General features: G+C 39.2%; 1 non-coding gene across 1 annotated transcript; it reads left to right on the forward strand.

Annotated features, from left to right (window-relative positions):
* Positions 1-8,225: 8,225 nt before the first annotated feature.
* Positions 8,226-8,363, forward strand: LOC114814826. The gene has a single exon (XR_003762623.1). It is a non-coding gene; the product is annotated as a small nucleolar RNA SNORA7 (small nucleolar RNA).
* Positions 8,364-8,751: the final 388 nt, after the last annotated feature.

Here is an 8,751-nt window from a genome sequence, read left to right on the forward strand (position 1 = left end):
TCCCACCTAGCCTAGGAAGACTTCCCCACTAATTCTTTTTCTCCCTAGACCATATCCTCCCTATTACTATTATTATCTCAACATTTTTGCACTCACTGCCCTCAGTCACTCACAATGTGGGCAGGGATAGTGTGTTGAATCTGTTACACTGCTATATTGTACTCTCCCAAGCATCTAGTCCAATGCTCTGCACACAGGAACCGCTCAATAAATACAACTGACTGACCAACTATGCCCAGTAAACCCTCAGTAAATACTACTGATTGGTTAATCAGTTGATTGATTATAACCCAATAAAAATGACAAATTAACTTAGATGTGCTAATTTTGAAATAACCCCTCACAGGGACACACCTGGAGTTTCATACTCTACCAGTCTTGGCTACGGGAGGGAGAGTCAAGAAGAGACATTCCCATTCCATTCCTAGCTTGGCCAAGGGCTAGCGAGTGGAAGGCAATCTGTTACAAGTCAAAACGCACCCATGCTGGGCAGCAGCGGCATGGGAGAGACTCGAGGGTGGAGACTCAAGTTTACTGGGCGGACGGCAGCAATGGTAAACCACTTACACATTTTTACCAAGAAAACTCTATGAATACACTACCAGAACGATTGCAGATGGAGAGCGGGCATTTTGGGAGAGATGCGTCCATGGTGTCATTATGGGTTGGAAATGACTCGACTGCATAAGACAAGAAATTTTGAAATAAGCCATGATAAATTCCATTCCTCTGAACTGCATTTACCTCTTTCACCTAGAATGACAATTCTAGAAACTCATGAAATGATAAGATTTGTTTTTAGCTCTGAGGATATCTCTAGCCAGTCAAAGAAGTAGCCAAACCCTACCCAAATGATAATTCTTAACAAATGCTATGAGGTAAGGCTAATGACATTCCTAAGCACAAACTGGGCTATCCTGCAATGACTTAGGCCCAGGGGAGAATAAACCTATTTCTATTTCTACTGATTTAAAATGAGCACAGGTTTCTCAGGTATTTATACAGGAATCATCTGTCTAAAAATCTTTTAGTTTACCAACATCAAAGGACTGTCCAAGCTAGCACAGATGATTCTCCAACCTGATTTTACATAGAAGAGTATATACTGGTAATGGTTTGCATTAACAGCAGTCAGTTACTTCGATGTTACCAGCCAAGATCAATATCGAAACCAGAGTCAGAGACATAGCATTTTAAAGATTGAAACCTATCCGACAGACTTCACCACAAACTCAAAATCCTCTCTCCTTGAATCTTTTCCTTCCACATTCCATGAACTGTTTCTTCCCTTGATCTACTTTTAAGTCTAATGCTCACCTGGCGTCTAAGGATAGTCTTCCTGAAGAGTTGTGCAGGGTAAAAACATAATCTTTATTGACTTCAAAATACTCTTTACCCTGTAGAGACCACGCAGGATTTAGGGAACCCAAACTGACATTTTATATTAAAAAAAATCAATTTCACCCTTGGCTTTTGTTACTTGATTCTAGCTCACTGTGGCTTTGTAAACACTGCTGAAATTAGTTGAAGTTGAGTAACAAAAATATATTTCAGATATTTTACATAGTTGCTGTTCTATCACCATAATTACAGGTATTACTTCTCAGTTTTATTTGTTCTGGTAGAGCCATAGAAAGACTATGACTACTGCATTAAACTGTTGTCTTCAAGAAGTCCAATTCTTAATTCAGAAAGAAATGTTAGTGGGCAGCTATTAGGATCATTGACTCAGAGTAAAGAAAATCATTTGATAACCTCCCTCCCCCAACCACTGAATGCAACCCGCTGCCCCAGCTATAAAACCACAGAATCGAAGGGATGTTTTCCTTTTCTAAGTCATCCACCAGGATTCATTTTTCAGCCACCTTTCATCTTCCAATAGTAGCCGCTCTTGCAGTCAAAAACATTTTTCCTTAGAGCTCACAATTCATTGGAACAGCATTCCTCTCATCCTGTTCTTTTTAGAGGTGGAGAAGATTGAAAGGTAAAGTAATTTTTTTGGATACTGAAACCACTAAACCATCCTTTAGGGGAACTCTTCTCCTGGGTTCTTGAAAAATTTCCTTCTAGTCTCTTCCTATTTTCCAATCTTTTCACATCTTGCTTTCCTCTAGCCTTTCCACAGGTTTTGGGGCATCTCTCTTGTCACTCAAACCTTCAACTTCAGCTATTTCTTGCTGTGTTGTCCCAGTTAATGGATAGAGCATGGACCTGGAAGTCAGAATGATGTGGGTTTTAATCCCAGCTCTGCCATTTGTCTGCTGTGTGACCCTAGGTAAGTTACTTCACTTCTCTGGGCCTCAGTTACCTCATCTGTAAAATAAGAGCTAAGACTGTGAGCCCCATGGGGGACAGGAACTGTGTACAATATGATTAGCTTGTATCTACCCCAATGCTTAGAACAGTCCATGACACACAGTAAGCACTTAATAAATGCCATCATCATTATTTTTATTTTCTTTTATTTTGCAGTAAGAATTGAATGGGAGATTAAGGGTGTCCTGGCTCTCCACCTTCAGTGAAGATAAGTCAGCAAGCTGGATGCAGTTCTGAGATGTTTCTCTAGAGGAACTAATTAGAACAGAGTAGATTAAGCATAGACTTAATTTTCTCAGACTTTTTGTTACTGTAAAATCCGAAATAAAATTGAATGTAATCTAGTCTTTGACATATGTGGGCAAATGTCCTATAATTCCTCTCTCTGGCCAAATGGCTAGACTATCTACACATATTCATCAAATAAATTTCAAAATGTGGGATTGCATCCAGACAGCTGATCGGATTTTGGCCAACATAAAAATACAAGATAATTCCTATGAAAGGCCAGTGACCAGTAATCACTCTTTAGTCACATGAAGAATACCAAGCAATGTATTGATCCAAAGAGTGTTGCCTTTGCAAAAGGTTATATCTACTGTTTTAGTTTAACCTCCAAAATCCTTTGCAAAAGCAACCTCTTGTACAAACGAATTATGTATCTGAGCTGAGAAAAGCCTGGCTTCACGACTTTATAGCTCACGAGAGCCATCTCAACCCAGTCTGTTCATATTAATCCTCCTGCTCCTACTTCTGCTGACCTAAAAGCTTCTGTTTTGATCTTCACTTGTGGCTTTGCCAGTCCATATTCTTTTGTGACAGGTCAAAGGATACTCTAAGGGCATTCATATTCCTACATGATAAACTCATCAATATTAATGCCTCAAATACTGAAGTGCTTCACATTACATTTCTAAACTTCACCAGTTGCTTCATGATCCATGAAATATCAGGATATGTTCAAGGAGAGAAGAATGGTTTGTTCATCCTTGAAAAAAATAAATCTCTGATGATTTTTCTTGATTACATGAGTATTCCAAAGTCAGGTTGTACAGCAAAAATGAAACACCAAAAAAGGAAAAGGGATGCTGCAGAGAGTTGCTCAAAAATTATTCCAACGTGTTCACTTTAAAAGTTGCAGAATTCTAATAAATTATAGCTGCAAGTGTTGAAAGCTCATTATGGTCAGGGAACATGTTTGCCAATTCTGTTGAACTATACCCTACCACATGCTTAGTACAGTGCTTGATATCTACCTCAACATCAGCCCCAGTACTTAGGTACTAGCAATTTATCCTCGGCACTTTTGCCTACTAGCAATTTATTGTAAGTTCCTCTAGATTGTTAGTTCCTCGTGAACAGGTATCGGGTCTACCAACTCTATTGTATTGTTCTTTCCCGAACACTTAGGACAGTTGTCGGCACACAGTAAGCCCTCAATGAATACCATTCATTCATTCTATCGTATTTATTGAATGCTGTGTGTGAGGAAAAGGGAGGCTTAATCTCAGGAGGCCTCTTGGGAGGAGGTACCTTTCACTTGCTATTTTTCAGCTGAAGTAGCCCAGGGAATCCTGCAAGATAGCAGACCAGGCATCCTAGGGTGCAGATGTCTTACTTTCCGGCTAACATTCCATTTTCATTTTGGATTTTTTTGAAAAGGAAATTCTGAGCTCAGACTGAGCCCCAGGGCGAAAAAGCAATTGCATCCCAAGACTTTCTGCCAGCTGAGGGAATTTTCAGAAGAAGTCAAAAGTACTTTTTCCTCACTAAATTGCCCTTGACTAGATCCTAGTCCTTGGAGTTCTAACAGTCACAGCCTTTGCATTTCCCAGTTAGGTTATGGTGGTTGATTAAGAAACACAAGCTTCTCCTGATATCCTCTGTGAGTTATTTTGAGATTTCTCTAACATCGAGAGTGTTGGTAACTGCTTGCTATGATAACCCTTAATGTATTCAGAGTATTCACAAGGCTAATTATCAACATAAAGATTAAATTATGAACAAGAAATTTCTCAGTTCCTGTGGTAATTGTACAGTGTACATTACCTGATTCCTTTTTTGGGGTTGATGGCTTTGAAATCAGTCTTTTTTTGGCAGTTAATCAATTACTACTTAAATGCTCACCTCCGCTCCAGTTGTTGTTCTTATTACTTTTTTGGGGGAGGGGGAGGTTGAGGGGTTTAGAAAAAAACACCATTGTTTTTATATTGATTCTCTCAAATTTGATGGCTACTGTGGTTTACAACTTGATTTTTTAGGCAATTGCTTGCCTACAGTTTCAGCTGAGGCATTTAGCCTAACAGTCTGTTAGAAACTTGTGAGTAAAAAGAGCTCTTCAACCTATTTATCTGATATGTTACACCATTGGCATTCAGTAGTTGTTCATAAAAAAAAAAACTCATTATGAAATTTTAAAATGTGAGAGGAGAAATCTTTTGAAACTCCAACCGCCTCATCTTTTGTGTTTCAAGTGTCAACAAGCAGCTCAAGAAACTGTAGTAATATCTTGCAAAACACTTGACTAGACTCCTACTTAGCACTGGGCATTTTCTTGAGAACCGACTGCATGCAGAACACTATACTGTACACTATACAATGATTTGACTGTGAGCCTGTCACTGGGCAGTGATTGTCTCTATCTGTTGCCAAATTGTACATTCCACGTGCTTAGTACAGTGTTCTGTACATAGTAAGCGCTCAGTGAATACTATTGAATGAATACTGATCACTTGGAAACATAAAATAATAATGAGAGACCCATTCCTTTCTTCCTGGAGCTTTCAGGTTTAATGTGGAAGAAAATGAGCTATAAATTGCCAAACATAGTGAAGCAGTAGGGCCAGATTTGGAAGTAAAGAAAGCAAAAGAAGGCAATCAAATGAATTAAAGAAAGTAAACAGATGTATCAATGCATTGCAAGGGTGATGGATGGGATGACATAATTAATCACTTAATCAATCAATAGTGTTTATTGAGCCCCTACTATATGCTGGGAAGTTAATTAAGCTTTTGGGAGAGTAACCATATTAGAAGATACATTCTTGTCCTCAAGGAGGGATCCATTCCGAAAGAGGAGACTTTTTAGAAGTCTTTCTATGAGAGAGGGGCATGGGCTTGACAAACCTGAAGGAAGAGGGAATTCTGTGGACGGGGAAGGGCATTAGCAGTGACTTGGAGACAGGAGAGTTGAGATTGAAGTACAATTGGAAATTTACCTTGAAAAGAGCAAAGCTCATTGTGAGCATGAAAAGTGATTACCAACTCTGTGATATTGTACTCTCCCAAGTGTTTAGTACAGTGCTCTGCACGTGGGAAGTGCTCACTAAGTGTGATGAATTGAAAGAGTAGGACCTGGGGCATTCCAGGAAAAAGAAAGTGTATCTGAAATATGATGAATAGCCAATGATTAGTAGTTACTGGTGAGATAAAAAATACCGATGGTTTTAGAGGAGTGCTGTATTAGGGATAGCATTTTAGGAGTGAGCAGCTTTATTGCACATCTACTATGTACGGAGGACTGTATTGAGCTCTTGGGGACATGTGATAGAGGACCTTGCAATCTATTATGCCCGGTAGAAATCACTATCAGAATATTTTGTTTATGATTCAGTTTGAAAAATCCTAACTTTTGAATAGGTGAGAGGTTGATTTTTTTCAGGCAGTGGGCTTCACAAGTACTGGCAGTGAAAGAGCATAGCCTACTGGAAAGAGCATAGGCCTGGGCGCTAGAAAAAGTGGTATCTATTCTTGGCTCCACCAGTTGCCTGCTATGTGGGCTTGGGCAAATCCCCTAACCTCCATGTGCCTTAGTTTCCTTTAAATTATCCATAAAATGGGAATTAAATATCTGTTCTTCCTCCCCCTTAGACTGGAAGCCCCATGTGGGAGAGGGACTCTGTCTAACCTCGATTATCTTGAATCTACTACAATACTTGACACATAGTAAGTGCTTAACAAATATCACAATTATTATCATGCTTCCAGTGATAATGATGATCAATCCCAACCACTGATTTCCAAAGTAAAACACCATTTCCAGATCTTTCAAATTCTTAGAGAGCAGGATACACTAATATATTTTTCTGAGGAGGACAAAGGACAACCATAGAAGAGTGATTCAGCCCAAAGGAAGAACTGTAGCTAGGAAAGACCGCTTAATTCAAAGCCATCACTACTATGCAGGAAACCTGCAGTCGCCACTATTTAAAATCCCTTAAGTGTTAAAAGAATAGCAATTGAGTGCAAAATCCATTGCTTCTAATGAAACAGGACTACTAGAAAGGTCAGTGCCTCTATACCTTCAACAAAGGGAAAAGTAAAGAACATGGAAATCGCACAAAAAGTTTTTTTTATTTTCATACCATCCTTTGAAGGTCTAATTTCTTTGAATAATTAAATTCGGGGAACAAATCATGACATTTAGTCTGAAAAACATATTATATTTTTCCATCTTCATTATTTAGAAGATTCCTACAGTTCTATCCATGCAGGTGGTAATTGGAGGTACAAATCTACAGGAAGGATGATTTTTTTTATCAAGTTATTTCCCTCCAAATTGTGTCTGAATTCACTGTGGTCGTTGGGGCTTTTGAGGGAGATGCATGTAGTGCTGGCTTTTTTTTTTAATCATGACTTTAAATTCTACAAAAGAGAGAGACGTAGACACTCATTTTTATCTTTATCTCAGTGGGTTTGAATGTCCAAAAATAATATACTATAAATGTACTATCTAAAGCTAGCTAGCAATTATATTAACCCAGAAGTTTCAGTCATAGGTAGTTGAGAGAAATTGGGACCTGATTCTGTTTCTCTATAAGTGACTTTATCAGTGGAAAGATGCTATCCAGTAACTTAAACTCAGTAAGGGTATTTTAGAATTAAAGAAAAAAATGACTGGCTTGGTAAAGACATATTTTCCATCATCTAGAAAATAGCCACAGCTTTGGAATCTTGTTTAGCCCAAATTGCTCATTAGAACTCTGCATTCGTATAAAGTAAGGTAAGTTAATGCAGTCTGTTTTCCCAGCCTTCATGACGATTCTAAAAAAAAATGAGTGAATGGATTTTCACTGGAGATTGGAAAACAAACCAAATATTATTTCTGCCAATTAAGGAAGGAAGAGTAGTTTCATTCAGCCCTAAATGAAGTACTTTTATGAAATATATTTTACAAAGGGTTGCAGAGGCTATTGATTTTGAAAGTAAGGGTAAAGATTTTGAAAATAAAATAGGTCTATAACTGCTTATCTCAGGTCATTTACTTTAAAGTTGTAAACATAATTCTGTCCTTTGCCAAAGGACACAGTAATTGGTTTGATTCACAAGATAATGTACTGCTAGAATCCCTAATAGATGCTGAGCTGCAAGTTTCGCTTTCCTGAAGAAATTCCCCTCTCCCGAAAAGCAGTATGGTTGTCACAAAGAGCTAAGACTGGTAATTTGGAGCTTGCACAGGTTTATTGCTGAACACTTGTCCCTGGCTAGGAAAACATTTGCATTTACTAGATTATTTACCTTTCTGACATCATATTTCAGTATTGCACCATGAACTCCACTCTCTCTCCCTCATTTTATGGTGCCACTTCACTTCTGTTTCCCTTCACCTGACTCTACCTTGCTGATCCATCCACCACTGGGAGTTGCTTCTGCCTGCTTCCTCCATGCCCCTGGGAATCCACAGGAGAAGACATCAGTGCTCTGCTACATGCAAAAGCCTGATAGAGGGCCTGGCTTTTCCAGATCTATTAGCTTGTGAGTCCTGTGTGGGCTAAAAGCCAGTGTGTCTTAATCTGATTATTTTGTTTCTCCCCAATACTATTTTTATATGCTATTTTTTTAAGCACTTACTATGTTCTAGGCACGGTACTAATCTCTGGGGTAGAATACTTGGCATGTGGGAGTTGTTACCCCTCTCAAGGTCACACCTGGAGAGTTTCCAGTACTCTACCAGTCTCAACTACAGGAGGGAGAGTCAAGCAGAGGCCTACCCATTCCATTCCTAGCTTAGGCAGCGGCTAGCGAGTGGAAGGCGATCCGCTACAAGTCAAAACTCACGTGTGCTAGGCAGCAGTGGCATGGGAGAGCGCCAAGGGCTTAAACTCAAGTTTACTGTGTGGAAGGAGACAGTGGTAAACCACTTTGTATTTTTACCAAGCAAGCTCTATGGCTATGCCACCAGAATGATTGCAGATGGAAGTGGGGCGTTCTGGGAGAGATGAGTCCATGGCATCGCTATGGGTTGGACCCGACCTGAAAGCATAAGACGGAAAGGAGTTGTTAAGATTCTACGATGGCTTGACAACAGTATGGTGGCCATTAAGGGGATTTACACGATCCTTTTCTCATCACCAGTAGTATATAACAGAGTTTACACTATGTCCATTTGTGTTCAGTCTATTCTACTAGCCATGTTTAAGGTCACAACCAGAAGTT

Source organism: Ornithorhynchus anatinus, chromosome 10 (genome assembly GCF_004115215.2).
Source record: "Ornithorhynchus anatinus isolate Pmale09 chromosome 10, mOrnAna1.pri.v4, whole genome shotgun sequence".
Classification (NCBI taxonomy): domain Eukaryota; kingdom Metazoa; phylum Chordata; class Mammalia; order Monotremata; family Ornithorhynchidae; genus Ornithorhynchus; species Ornithorhynchus anatinus.